Source organism: Medicago sativa, chromosome 4 (assembly GCF_051527215.1).
Source record: "Medicago sativa cultivar Bolivia chromosome 4, Bolivia_mono, whole genome shotgun sequence".
Taxonomy (NCBI): Eukaryota; Viridiplantae; Streptophyta; class Magnoliopsida; order Fabales; family Fabaceae; genus Medicago; species Medicago sativa.
The window spans coordinates 36,110,980-36,125,880 of NC_140752.1; the positions used below are offsets into that span (position 1 = coordinate 36,110,980).

The following is a 14,901-nucleotide window of genomic DNA, read 5'->3' on the forward strand; positions in this document are numbered from 1 at the left end:
AATGAGTTGTTCTCAATAGAGTAAACAAGGTCCAATATGTGTACATTATGTTGTTTTCACTGTTTTCACCTTGAAACACAATTTGGTCATAAACAACGATCACTTGAAAGCTAATATAAGGACATAAATTAACATAAATTCATCTAGCAGTTTCTATTAATAAAGTATGTAATCAATTGACAAACTATTTTTGTCAATGCTACTTGAATTAGGTGTTCTAGTGGGGAAAATATAGAATTCTGCTCTTCACCTAGCAAGATTTGCTCCGCCCAGCATATTTTCCATTTTTACCCGTGCGTTAGTTAACTAACGCAAGTGTAAAAATCAGCGATTGTTAAGTAACGTAGGGGTAATTAACTAACTGAAGTGAGAAAGTGCTGGGTGGTTAAACTAAGTCTGCGTGAGTTAACTGACACATGTACATATATGCTACGTGAGTTAACTCACGCCCAGTCTGTGCAAAAAAACCAGAACAGGCAGAACCTCTGTGTTCATTCCTGCATTCATTCATACATTCCTGCATAATCAAAATAATCATTCCTGCATTCATTCATACATTCACTCAGTCAATTGCATCCATTTTTTCATCATTCATACAAGCATTCATTCAATCAATTGCATTCACACGTAATCAAAATAAAGGAATAAAGAAATAATAGAACGCTAAATGTCATAAAAAAACGCCAAAAGCACAAATGTAATAGGAGTACCCGTACTACCACATTCCCGTACTACCACATCTAAAGTACAATTCCTAAGTTAAATCATCACTAACAATCCTAAAAACTAACATGCAAGACAAATTTCAAAAAACCTAAAAATGTAAAATTTCTTCAAAAAATCCAAAATTTCAACCAAAAAAATGGAATGGAGTATAATAATCATCACTTACTTGATATTGTGGTCGAAATTTGCTTTGAATGGCGCAAGAATCATGAAATTCGAATTTGGGGGTGAGAAGTTCGTGTTTTTTAAAACTTGAAAATGGTGGTTCATGTGTTGCTGTGTTTCAGTTATATGACTTAAGTTACGCAGCGTCAGTTAACTGCCGCAACGTTACTTAAGTCACGTAGTATGTGCAACTTGCGTTAGTTAACTACCACAACGTTAGTAAACTAACGTAGGGATAAATTTGGAAAATATGTTGGGCGGGAGCAAATCTTGCTGGGTGAAGAGCATAACTCGAAAATATAAGAATGCATTACCTCCACAGTATCCATATCTTCTCATTGCGAGCGTTTGTTGCACCCTTCAAAATGGTAATGCCCAAGCTTCTTATGGCTTTTACTAATTCAAGTAGTAAAAGGACTTAAATTATCTTTCTCATTGGCTTCTAAGTTTTTCCTATCATGGAAAGTTTTATCTCGTGGGGAGGACAATATCATTTTTGTGTTTGATCCTTATAATGGGTTTTGGGATCTCTTGTTGTAAAGAATCATGGATTTGTTCCATAGCATCAACTATACACAAAAGTGCCACGCCATTTGTTGCAATTTTGGACAAATTTATTTCAATAAGTTAGTGGATAGATAAACTACACAACAAATTCGAATGATTCTTTTCAACAAGTTCCCAAACTCTTAAATCACTTTGGTTAATATTACCTATCTTCAAACCAGTACAAGAGATTCTAAGAAACTCAAAACTCTCGTTATATTCATTGAATCGACTTTCAAAGGATAATGGTAAATACCTTTTTCTTGTATAAGGATAAAAAATAAAAATGCTTATCCTCATTACATACCGCTTTCCATGATAGGAAAAACGTAGAAGCCAACGACGAGCAAAATTCTTTTGGAATGATCATAAGAATGTGATTCCTGTCACGACCCAATTCTCAAATCGTGACCTGCGCACAAACTTATACATTTTAGTTTGGCAAACCTAAAGACCAAACTTTAAAAATGACGTACAAAAATAATCTTCACATGACCCTTTTTCATCAAAATAATATTTACAAACATTTTGACAGAGTATCATTTATATTTTCAACGTTTCCATGATCTGAATCATATTTGTAAACCTGTTTCATCATCCAAAGTTACAAAACGACATATTTACATACTTGTACAATTCAAAATAAAACATTCCTAGACTTCAAAGAGTAGCAGATACACTAATTGAAATTAATTTATAAACAAAAGAGTAATCCATCTAGGAGGCCTACCAAAAAGAGTGACACCGCTGGGCTTCGAATCTACTAGCTTTCTACTCAGCTACTAGTAGAGAAACACACAAAGACTTAATGACGAGACCAACCACCAATAAAAAGAGAAACACACAAGGGCACGAATAATTTACTTTCTCAAATTTTATATTAATTTACAAAACTAGTAACCTCAAGAAGTTAGAGAGACTTAAACATCCGTTAAGCATATGTATTGGTAGATTACCTATATAGTTACATCAAACACTCTTCGTGGAAGATATTCTCACTACAAGGTGCGTAGTTGGGAAACATGATGAAAAGAATCATTCGAATTTGTTGTAAAGGATCGATTTATCCACAAAATTGCCACACAATTTTTTACAATCATGGACGAAATGATTATTTTCAACAAGTTGTGGATTGATTCATTACAAAAACAAAGAAACTTACCTTGTCTTGACTTATCTACCCACCTTTATTCTCATGAAACAAAATTTCCATGCAAACAATCATATTTTATAATAAATTAAAATTTTATTAATTTAGGTCGAAATCATAAATTAAAAAGAGATATATTTACGTGAGACATGGCGACGGTGACACATGCAAGATCAACCTTGGTCTTGGGAAGACCATGGTTATCCTATGAATCAATATATTATTATTATACATTAAGATAATACATTTTAAATCAAAGACAATTCATAACTTTTGATGACATCTCATTCTATCCTCAACATTTTGCATAATATCTATTATAATGTTGAAGTTGTCTTTCAAATATGTAACAACCACCAACATATGATTCAACATAGCAATTCGAATATCTCTTTGATTCTTTTCCAATTCTTCTGCACAAAGCTTATCCACAGTATTCCAAAGTCTTTCAACCACATCAAATGCATTCACAACCCTATGCATCTCTTCATCGTCTGATCCATTTTCTTGACGCCCAACAATGTTATTTGTAATGTATTGCACTTTGAAATCAGAAAACTGATCAAGATCATTGTTCAGAAGATCAAAAATGGCAGTGGTTGACCTAAGAATGTGAGTATTCATGAAATGAGGATGAACAATGAGCGATTTCCAAAACTTTCAAACACACCTAAAGTGTAGAGGATTTTCTGCCTCCACCTTCAAAAGGATATCGATGAATACTTCTGCTGGAAGAACCGCCATGTTTGATTTTTGGTTAATTCTAAATGCAATTTGAAGTCTGAAATTGGCTTTTAATGGAAAAGATGTTATGGAAGGGATAGAGTGAGAACTATTAATATACTTATAACAGTTGACTTTTGATGAAAAAGATGTGAAACAGAGAGAACTATTACAACCAGTTCATATTATTAGTGGGAAGCGATATGACTTCTCTATAAGCACATTGAATTTCTAAAATGTGACTTTTTCAATGTGTCATCATTACTTAGTGGTTTTTTTTTATTTGAAATAATTAGTGGTTGTTAAAAAATAATAAAAAACGCATATGTATTATTTTTTTAATGAAATTGAACAATTATTTTAAGCAATTTATCTCGTTCTAGATAATAATATTGAATTACATATTAAAAACTTGAAGTTGGCAATTATCTCCTTTGAACATTGTTGACTCTAAGACTTGAGGTTGGCGATTATCTCCTTGAACATTGTCATTCCTAACCCTAAGACTTGAAGTTGGCGATTATCTCTTGAACATTGTTAACTCTAACCCTAAGAGTTGAAATTGGTGATTATCTCCTTTGAACATTGTTGACCCTAAGACTTGAGGTTGGCGATTATCTCCTTGAACATTGTCAATCTTAACCCTAAGACTTGAAGTTGGCGATTATCTCTTTGAACATTGTCAACCCTAACCCAAAGAATTGTTCAATTTCATTAAAAAAAATAATACATATGCGTTTTTTATTATTTTTCTACAACCACTAAGTAATGATTATTTCAAATAAAAAAACCACTAAGTAATGATGACACATTGAAAAATTCACATTTTAGAAATTCAATGTGCTTATAGAGAAGTCATATCGCTTCCCACTAACACTACCAGAATGATGCCATTTCGTGACTGAATTAGAGACCGAAAATAATTGGTCACAATAGTGACTGACGTAGAGACCAAATTTTTCTAGCAATTGTTTAATGAAAAAGTGGTCTCAAAATCGGTCACAATTTGATATTAAAATAAAAAAAAATATTATATCGTTTTACCGAAAGTTGTGGGGATAAGTTTTTTCTCTTGGCACGTTTAAGCCACACAACTCTCACTTTGTTACTTTTTATTCTATCTTCTCTCACCTGAGAGAAAGTAACGCATCTCCTCCCTCTCTAGTATTATCGCCGCCGTTCATCAGCTTTATCATCCAGATCCGGCCACCACGTTATGAGATTAGTGAAAAGGATTTACTTTTTGAGCTACCCATCACCAAATTTATCTTTTGGTCCGATCAATTTTTCGAGAGCAACAACTTCATGACTGTTCTCCTGATCTATTTCGTCATGGTATGGCCATTTACATTTATTTTCCTTCTTGAATGTACTGATTTCATTCATATCTTATAATTTATTTTAGATTTATTTTAGATTTTCCTTCTTCATTGTTTATACACAAATTGCGTATGGTTTTCAGGTGTTTCTGTTTAAAACCCAAACATGGAATCAAAACTAAATAAGAAGAGGAAAATCGATGACACACTTTTTATTGGGTAAATCTCTAATTCATTCACCCTATGAATATCTCATTATCTTTGCAATTTTTTTAGTTTACTTTGGTGGTTTTCTCTTGATTTCACTTCACTAACCTATTTATATGGTTTTTAACTTTTTTTTTTGCTAGTGATTTATATGGTTTTTAGTTAAATATATATTTAGAATTTGTTTTATTTAACTGATTAAATATATGTTTTTGGTATATCCTCCCTTTTAGTCTAGTTTTAAAATTATATACAAGTTGGGTTCAATTGGTTGGAATCAAATTTTGACATGCTTATTTTATTTATTTTCTTGAAATATATCGATATTCTTACTCTCACTTGTCATATCGACAATCAACATTGTGGACTGATCAGGTTGATGTTCGATTATAATTTGTTGTGCAACACGGTGTTCGGGTTGTGTTTGGTGGACGAAAACATGTATGAGTTACAACACGGTGTTCAAGTCATTTTATCAAAGTCTTCCAAGAAGTCTTTTAAATTTGATCATGTATTTAGGCCATGAGATAACCAAGGTATAATATTGGAGTTACAACTTTTGATATTGTTGCTTTGAATTATAATTTTTTCATTCTCAAAGCTGATCAAATGTGTGTATTATGTTATAATGATGCAGAAGCTGTTTTCTCAAACTAAACTTATTGCCACTTCAATATTGGATGGTTTTAAAATATGCATATTTTCTTTGAGGAAAATCAAAATCGGTAAAACATTTTCAATGGAGGGAACATCAAAAGAGAGGGGAACTAACTATAGAACACTTGAAGAGTTACTTAGGATATTTGGTGAGAGAAAAGGTGTGATGAAGTATGAGTTGAATGTTAATATGCTAGAGGTTTACAATGATAAAATCAGATATCTTTTGATGGAAAATTCTGCCCAGTCTACTCGGAAGTGAGTTTTAATTCTTCTTTGTCTAACTAGCATTGTTGTTTTTAGTTCTTTTTTTTTTTTTGACAGAATGTAGTTTTTAGTTCTTGTATTCTAAGTTTTAAAATAGATAGAAGTTTCATATGATCTTAGTAAAAACTAAATCTGAGAATGCCAAGTAGATATTGCTTTTTAACTGATCTTAGCATGTATTCCCATTGGTATTGTATTGATTCACAATCAGCCTTATTACATTTTGATATTTTCTATTTTAAATACCTTATTTACTAAATATTTTAACCATATTACAACTATCCATGGTTACCACTTATCAAGGAATAAGTTATTGTGTATTATAGGTAATGACAATGTTGTTGTTTTTCATGCAGCTTGTTGCGAGTAACAATTGTTGGGGATAATTTAATCAATGGCCAGAAAAACTAAAGCTGAGGGAGAAAGACTAAAGGAATGTGGTTTTTCAACACTAGGTGATGTTTTTTCTGCGCTTGCTTCCAAAGCAACCCACATCCTTTACTGGTAATTTTCTTTTCGTCTGTTGAATATATTGTTGCAGAATGATTCATCGTATCATTTTATGTTTGAGATGTAAACTTGAAGCTCACTCATATACTACAGGGCTCTTTATGTGAGGTTTCATTTCAACATTTTAAATTTTCGATCTTTTGAAAAACGACTTGTCCCTTTGTGATTTGGAAGCACCTAGTAGCTAATAGAATTTGACCTTGGATTTAAATGTATGAGGAGGTTGTGAAACATTAATGTTTTTCAAGTAAGACCAAGCTCAATGGACTTGGGAGAGACAATATGTTCATTGAATTTTATTTTCTCTTATATTTTAAGTATCTTAAGTGTGTTATATCATGATGCTAAGTTACTTGATATTGGCAGGTGGTGCTCAAGAATAGCATTAGAGTTATGGATGCAGGAAAAAAAATGGAGATCCAAGAATTCCCTATTTCAAAATATATGCAGTTTGGTTTCAATTTTTAGTTTTTTGTATTTCGATCATGATAAAGTTAGTTTCTAAGTTTAATATAATGACATACTACCATAGGCTAAGGCCTATTTTATTGTGTATACGGTATTGAGTTTAAGATATAAATGTATATCTTGTCATGAATGATATTAATATACAAATAGACGTAAAATCATATTTTAACGGACTATAATTTTTTTTTGCACAAAATAAATTAGAGACTGATTTAGTGACCGATCGTTTTACAGAAAATCGGTCACACAATCAGTCACTAATTCTCTCACTAAACTCAGTCACAAAGACGGTTTCTGCTATTTGGTGTCTAAATCGGTCTCTAATATTAGTTGTAATTTCGGTCGCTGAAATACAGTCGCTGTTTCAGTCACAAAGGATCAGCGACCAGCATATTAACGACTCTTTTTTTTGGTCACTATTTCGGTCACTAAGTTTGATAGTGACCGATTTTGATGATGTAGAGACCAAATATTCGGTCTCTAAATGGCTGATTTCTTGTAGTGTAATAATATGAACCGGTTGCAATAGTTCTCTCTATCACATCTTTTCCATCAAAAGCCAACTGTTATAAGTGTATCAATAGTTCTCTCTCTATCCCTTCCATAACATCTTTTGCATTAAAAGCCAATTTCAGACTTCAAATTGCATTTTAGAATTAACCAAAAATCAAACATGGCGGTTCTTCCAGCAGAAGTATTGGTCGATATCCTTTTGAAGGTGGAGGCAGAAAATCCTCTACATTATAGGTGTGTTTGCAAGTTTTGGAAATCGCTCATTTTTCATCCTCATTTCATGAATACTTACATTCTTAGGTCAACTACTGCCATTTTTGATCTTCTGAACAATGTGATCAGTTTTTCTAATTTCAAAGTGCAATACATTACAAATAACATTGTTAGGCGTCAAGAAAATGGACCAGATGATGAGGGAGGTTGTGAATGCATTTGATGAGGTTGAATGACTTTGGAATACTGTAGATAAGCTTTGTGCAGAAGAATTGGAAAAGAATCAAGGAGATATTCGAATTGATATGTTGAATTATATGTTTATGGTTGTTACATATTTGAAAGACAACTTCAACATTATAAGAGATATTATATGCAAAATGTTGAGCATAGAATGAGATGTCATGAAAAGTGTTTGCAAATTTATGAATTGTCTATGATTTAAAATGTATTATCTTAATGTTCTCAATGACATCTTCATCTTCTTAGTTGATTTAAAATGTATTATCTTAATTGTCTTTGATTATCTTTCTTATGAATTGTCTTTGATTGAAAATGTTTTATTTCATCTTCTTAGTTCATCTTGATTTTAGTTCATCTTCTTAGTTCATTTTCTAGTTCATCCTCTTAAAATCTTATTTTCTAGGAAAGATAACAAGAATATCAAAACAATTGATTGATTAAATGTATTAGTAGAAACATAGCCCGGTATAAGTGAAATTGGCAACCAAATAATGACTTTTGCAACTTGGAATTGAAAACCAAACATATTATTTTTTACTTAAATAAAACTTAGCAAAGAAAAAAGTTAAATAAAACTTTTATATAATTGACAATATTTTCAGAAATAAACTTTTATTAACTTCAAGAATTCGTAAAGTTAAAAATAACAAGTAAAAAGTTAAATAAACTTTTATTGACTTAAAGAATTCGTAAAGTTATAAATAACAAAGAAAAAGTTAAAAAAAAACTATTTTTTTTACTTAAAGAATTCGTAAAGTTAAAAATAACAAATAAAAAGTTAAATAAACTTTTATTGACTCAAAGAATTCGTAAAGTTATAATAACAAAGAAAAAGTAAAAAAAATCTTTTTTCTTTTACTTACAGAATTCGTAAAGTTAAAAATAACAAATAAAAAATTAAATAAACTTTTATCGACTTAAAGAATTCGTAAAGTTATAATAACAAAGAAAAAGTTAAAAAAAACTATTCTTTTTGACTTGCATAATTCGTAAAGTTAAAAATAACAAATAAAAAGTTAAATAAACTTGTAAAGTTAAAAATAACAAATAAAAAGTTAAATAAACTTTTATAGACTCAAAGAATTCGTAAAGTTATAATAACAAAGAAAAAGTTAAAAATATCTTTTTTTTTTTTACTTACAGAATTCGTAAAGTTAAAAATAACAAATAAAAAATTAAATAAACTTTTATCGACTTAAAGAATTGGTAAAGTTATAATAACAAAGAAAAAGTTAAAAAAAACTATTCTTTTTGACTTGCATAATTCGTAAAGTTAAAAATAACAAATAAAAAGTTAAATAAACTTTTAAAGTTAAAAATAACAAATAAAAAGTTAAATAAACTTTTTTTGACTCAAAGAATTCGTAAAGTTATAATAACAAAGAAAAAGTTAAAAAAAAACTATTCTTTTTGACTTGCATAATTCGTAAAGTTAAAAATAACAAATAAAAAGTTAAATAAACTTTTATATTAGTTTTTGATTAACGAAAAAGTTAGAAATGACCTTTGCCATTTTTTGAGGTTAAAGCCTAGGGTTAAAAATGACTTTAATGTTCAAGGAGATATATAGTTTAGATAATTAACTAAACAATATAAATTGCTCAACATAAAATAATAGGAAGTTCTTACCTCATTGATGATATAAGCAGTACGTATTTCTGCATTATCCCTATGTTTTGTGGCTCAAGTCATAGGAATTTGCATCAAAAGAAACTTAATGGCGGATAATTCACTAATTCTTAATTATTATTACTGTGACCTTAGACATACCAACAAATAAACCATTTTTCAACATACTCAAACTTTTCTTTTCTCTTGCGACCTTAGAAACTCTTCACAACAGAAAAAAAAATGGTTGGAAAAGGAACTCCAAGAAAACGTACAACAACACCAGATGGAAATAACAGAAGAAAATCAACAAGAAGAGAGAAAACTACAAATCATAAGCATACAAATCCAGATGTCCAAAAAACTACAGTTGTTATGACAGAGAAGGTAACAGAAATCAAGAGCAAAAGTAAAGAATTCAGATCAGAGGTTATTGTGCTTTCATCAAGGTACTTATCCACTATGTTTTTTGGCTTTGTTCTTTCTGAGTTTCACATGACCTTAGTGTTTTTTGTTTAAAATGATTTATATTAAATAGTTTCACAAGACCATGCTTACATTTCCTTACAGTTTAATTGAATAAATCTGATAAACATAAGTGTTTACATGTCATTCAAATGTTTTTGGAACATATCTTAAAAAATCTATGTGCTCACATGTTAGTGGAGTTTCATGGAATAAATCCTTGTATGTGCTTACATTTTCCTTGTATGTGTTTGCATGCCATTCAAGTTTTCTGGAACATATGTGTTTAAATGATAAGGCTAGAAAGATGTGTTTACATGCCATTCAAGTTTTCTGGAACATATGTGTTTAAATGATAAGGCTAGAAAGATCCTTGTAAGGCTAGAAAATTATACATATCCTAAAATATATGTGCTCACATATGTACCCCTACCAATATTGGTAAAGATGAGGCAGACAATTACGACTCAACAACAACGACACCAATCACTGACCGTGGAAAAGTCATAAAAAAGTTTGCTCAGACAGAGAAAAAAGCCTCAAAGTCCAATACTAAGCTAACAAATTCAGCTCCTCCGGTTTTCAATCAAAGTAAAGGAAAAGGGTTACTTGATGACTTACAATACAACAGAATTAAGAAGAATTTGTTCTGCAAACCAGAAGAAGATGACGATCACGATTTTTACTTGAACTACCAACATTGGACTCCTGTCGATTAAGACGGCTTGGCTATTGGTTTTGATTTCTTGGAGAACAAACTACTTTTGTTGGACTCTTTACCTTGTCCAGAAAGAAAAGATCATAGACGTCGTGAAGTGCTGAAGTTGGTATGTGATTGGTATTGATTACTTATTGTATTTAGTTTTTTTGGTTCAGTTAATAAATATTCTAATATGTTGCAGGGATTATTTCTTGAGGAAATGTTGAGTCACGAATCTTTCAAAGGAATCAACACACTATATTCAACAACACCAATTTCAAATTTTTGTCTGGTTGAACCAAGATGTCTTCCACATCAGCGAAGTGAATCATAATTATCAAACTTCTAACTAGTTATATTTGATATGTAATAACTATTTTGATTTTGTTCTGATGATAATCTCTTGTTATAGAAATGACTGTGGAGTGTTTGTGGCTAAGTGGATGACCGAAGGTGCGTTTCGAACTGATTACGACAAAATCAATGTAAGGTCACTAAAACATCAGTGTGATTGTATCATTGAATTATTGAATTATAATATAAATGGTCCTGATTGGTTATATTGTTTCAGGTTGTGACTGCTACAAGAATGAAACTTCCACTTCAATTGGTACAAAGTAGAAACAATGTGTTGTCAAAAGAGGTGTTATCAAAGGCTGTGGAGTATTGGACTTATCAGGAAACAAAGAGAAAGGCGTTGGTCAAAGTTTGAATGGAGATGGACTCTTAAAGTTATTGTCTTTTTTTCTTAGAGTTTTAAGACTTTATTTATGATTTGGTTGTAACTTATGGTCTTTTTAGGTCCAAATTTGACATTGTTTGGGTGACATGTCATACAATCATGGTGTTTTGCGTATTTTGTTGAATTCTATAATTATAACAATGGTAATTGCTTGAGCATTCTATTTACATACCTCTATCAAGGTCGTTTATGCCGATTTGATATCTGAACCCTTTTACTTCCTTTTTATGTTCCTTTACTTGACTTTCTCATCTTCATATTATTGATATGAGCTGTATGAGAATATAACAAACATTAGATCATCAATGCCTCAGGAATGTATCCATTATATAACCATATTTTTGAACCAATTACAAAGTTAGTAGTAAGAAAAAATAATTTTTCCAACAAAAAATGCTTCTTGTTATTCAATTTTAACAACATAACATGAGTGTGATCAACAATATACTAAAGTTACTATATTCATGCATCATTTCGAGTAATAGCTTCTGATTATCATGAGATATAATACCTCATAGTAATAGCTTCTGATTATCATGAGATATAATACCTCATATCAATATATATTTGAAATACTTAAAACAATTAACAAATTATATTCAATACAGCAATGTGCTTTGGACTGACATCTTCCCCGAAGAAAACCTATTTTTTCCACCAAAAAATACTTCTCGTTATTCAATTTTAACAACATAACATAAATGTGATCAACAATATAATAAAGTTACTATATACATGCGTCATTTCGAGTTGAGTCCAATATAAACTATAGACTTTCAACAAGTTGTTGTTTTTTTAATCAGCAGGCAAGAATCAAAGAACATAAAATAATAAATTGACAATTTTTTTTCTTTCGTAATTTTCCGTTTGGTATCAGCAACATGAGCTTTAAGAACAAAACTTCATACAACAGGTAAAAACCCACTAAGGATTGCTAGAAACTAGAAACCACGGTTCAGACTTAAAACGTTAATCCACTAAGTACCACACCATAATTGGGAAAATTGAAACCCTAATATTCCAATTTCATACACAATGAGAATCCCCAATCAGAATTGCTTGAAAATTGAAAGCACAATTAAGGCTTAAAACACATTCCAGAATTGGGAAAATCGAAACCCTAATTGAGAATATTCAAAATTCAAAAACGATGAAACACCTTAACTTTTTTTGAGATGGCAAACAACTTTGAACTGCAACAATTTCTGACAAATTAGCCCACAACGACGAACACAAATTGAACCTCAGATGAAGAAAACAATTCGACAGAAGAAGACTTCGCGGAGGTGAACCATACGAAGAAGATGATGGATTTTGAAAACATTAAATCATTTTGGACGACGAAGAAGATGATGATTTGAGAGGACTGGATAATATGAAGAAGATGAAGTTTCATTTCGGTAAGGGTAAATTCAAAAAACAATAAAAAACAAGAGGGAGGGAAATTTTTAAAATTAAAAATTCATTTTAATTAGTCAATATAATAAATTTAATAACTTTTATAAATTAAATAGTTAAAATATATGTAGAGACTAGATTGCAATATTTAAAAGTTTTCCTTCACTTACGGTACTGTAGACCGCACTACACTGTAACATGGTTAGGGTTTCTGACATGTCATCACTTGAAATCTGATTGGCTGGATTAAATGACTGCACCGAAAAAGTCAATTGACTTACTTCTTCATAGAAGTTTTGTTCAAAATCATATTTTTAATTATTTGGTCTAGGTCACAAGTTGGTCTCATTATAATACATGTCAAATTCATCTCCATTATGTATAAAAAAAAAAAAAATCATCTCAATTAAAATATTTAGTCAGGTCAAGTTGATTTTTTTTATCAACACACCGTACTTTTAAGTTCCCCCTTAATTAACTTTGAGCAATCTAGTCTTTACATTAATAATTGGAAAGTCTGCATGAGAGAGCGTAGAAGAAGGTGGTGCAAGTGGTTGACCGACCGGAGACGAGACATTTGTTGCAATAGAGACATCTGGTGATAGTGTTAAGTAAAGTTTGGATGACGAGCTGGGGCTCATGCATCAAATATGGAGTGTGGAACCAAAGGTGTCGTTAACGCAGAAAGTTTCATCTGATGTAGAAAAACAATCTGGCTTGAAAAAGATTAAAGGGATGAAAGAGATCCGGGAAGGAGATGAAAACAAGAGTAACAGTGGTAACTAATGAGTGTAAAGGTTACCACACGACGACTTCGTTCGATGATAACTACCATAACGAAAGATAAAGATGCAGAGAAATCATGGGGAATTTAAAATGATTTAAAAACGTCATGATTTATCTCTTGGAGGATTGGGTACAAATGAAGAACAAGACTTGTTGCAATGATATATAGAGTTGTTACATGTTTCAGGGGATTAAGATTTTTGCCCCCCCCCCCCCCCCCCAAGAAAAAAATTATTCACAAAAAAAATATAAAAATAAATACATAGCACAGAAAAGCTACACATGAGTATAATAATATTCGTCTTACCGCTTCCATACAGTATATACGTAACTCAACAGGAACAGTTTAACAATCTGCATCTCATTCTGTCACATATCGCAACTAACAACATTGTTGGAAAAATAAGACATAGAATTATTATAAACTAATAAATCAAAGAGATAGAATTATTATAAACTAATAAATCAAAGAGAAATAATAGTACATACAATTTAACTTATAATAAAATAAAATATAGAATAGAGGAACTTATCAAATTTTGGCTGAGGCATGCAAATGCACTGGGCTTAAGAGCATTTCGCCACCACAGGTCAATGAGCTGATGCAGTTGGTCTCAAAGCTAGTGCTCTCCAGGATACAACAGCCACTTCTCACTAACACTGCACGTGAACTAGCGAGGGCACATGAACCACCTTTAGATGCTCAACGGAACTTAATTTATCTTTGTTATAAAAACCAAAATGAAAAGAAGAGATGAAAGCACATAATATGTTTGTTCTCTCATGGACTCCGTTCTCTCTCTACTCTACCTCAAGACCTCATTTCCCTTCTATATAAAAAAACAATTAGTAACGTACAGTGTATTAACATGAACAGCTAATTCCTATTAATTAGGATTGAATCAGTAAAAGACCGTGTAGTGTTATACTAGGCAAACAAAACGTGTAGAAAGGCAGTTACAAGACTTGGTCACTAGCAAAACTAATTATATAATTATTAATTAATACAATAATTAACTTTAAAATAAATTATAACATAAAAAATCCTACACCTGTCAAACTAACATGCAAGAACAAAGAACAAAGTACAGTTTAAATAATTAACATGTCGGGTGATAAAATAAACTCAGTTTCAAAAAGCATATTGCTTACTCAAATCAAAAGAAAACGACGGCGCAACGATGATAGCATTAATGTTCAAACCCAACATGTGCCGTACGAACAACAAGGTATATGCCGTGAACTAGGTCGAGATGATCATGGTCAGTGTAGGTTGAGACTAGTGAGAACGACGTTGGTGGTGGTGTTCGTTGAGAGGTGGTGGCTGGTACGTAGAGGAATAGGCAAAAGTAGAGAGCACCGTGGCTTTAGATGGTGCGGCGCTGCAACAGAGGAGGAATGCTGCAAAGGGTGGGTAGGGCTGCAATGCACTAATTAGGTTTTTTTTAAAGGAATGATGTTAGTGCTTAGTATATAAAGGAGAAGAATATGGATT

At 31.3% G+C, this 14,901-nt stretch overlaps 1 long non-coding RNA gene across 1 annotated transcript; it reads left to right on the forward strand.

Moving 5' to 3' along the window:
* The first annotated feature begins 4,180 nt into the window (after positions 1–4,180).
* Positions 4,181–6,877, forward strand: LOC146929073 (uncharacterized). Its single transcript, XR_015005950.1, has 6 exons — positions 4,181–4,645; positions 4,773–4,848; positions 5,212–5,372; positions 5,474–5,751; positions 6,117–6,264; positions 6,637–6,877. It is a non-coding gene; the product is annotated as an uncharacterized LOC146929073 (long non-coding RNA).
* Positions 6,878–14,901: the final 8,024 nt, after the last annotated feature.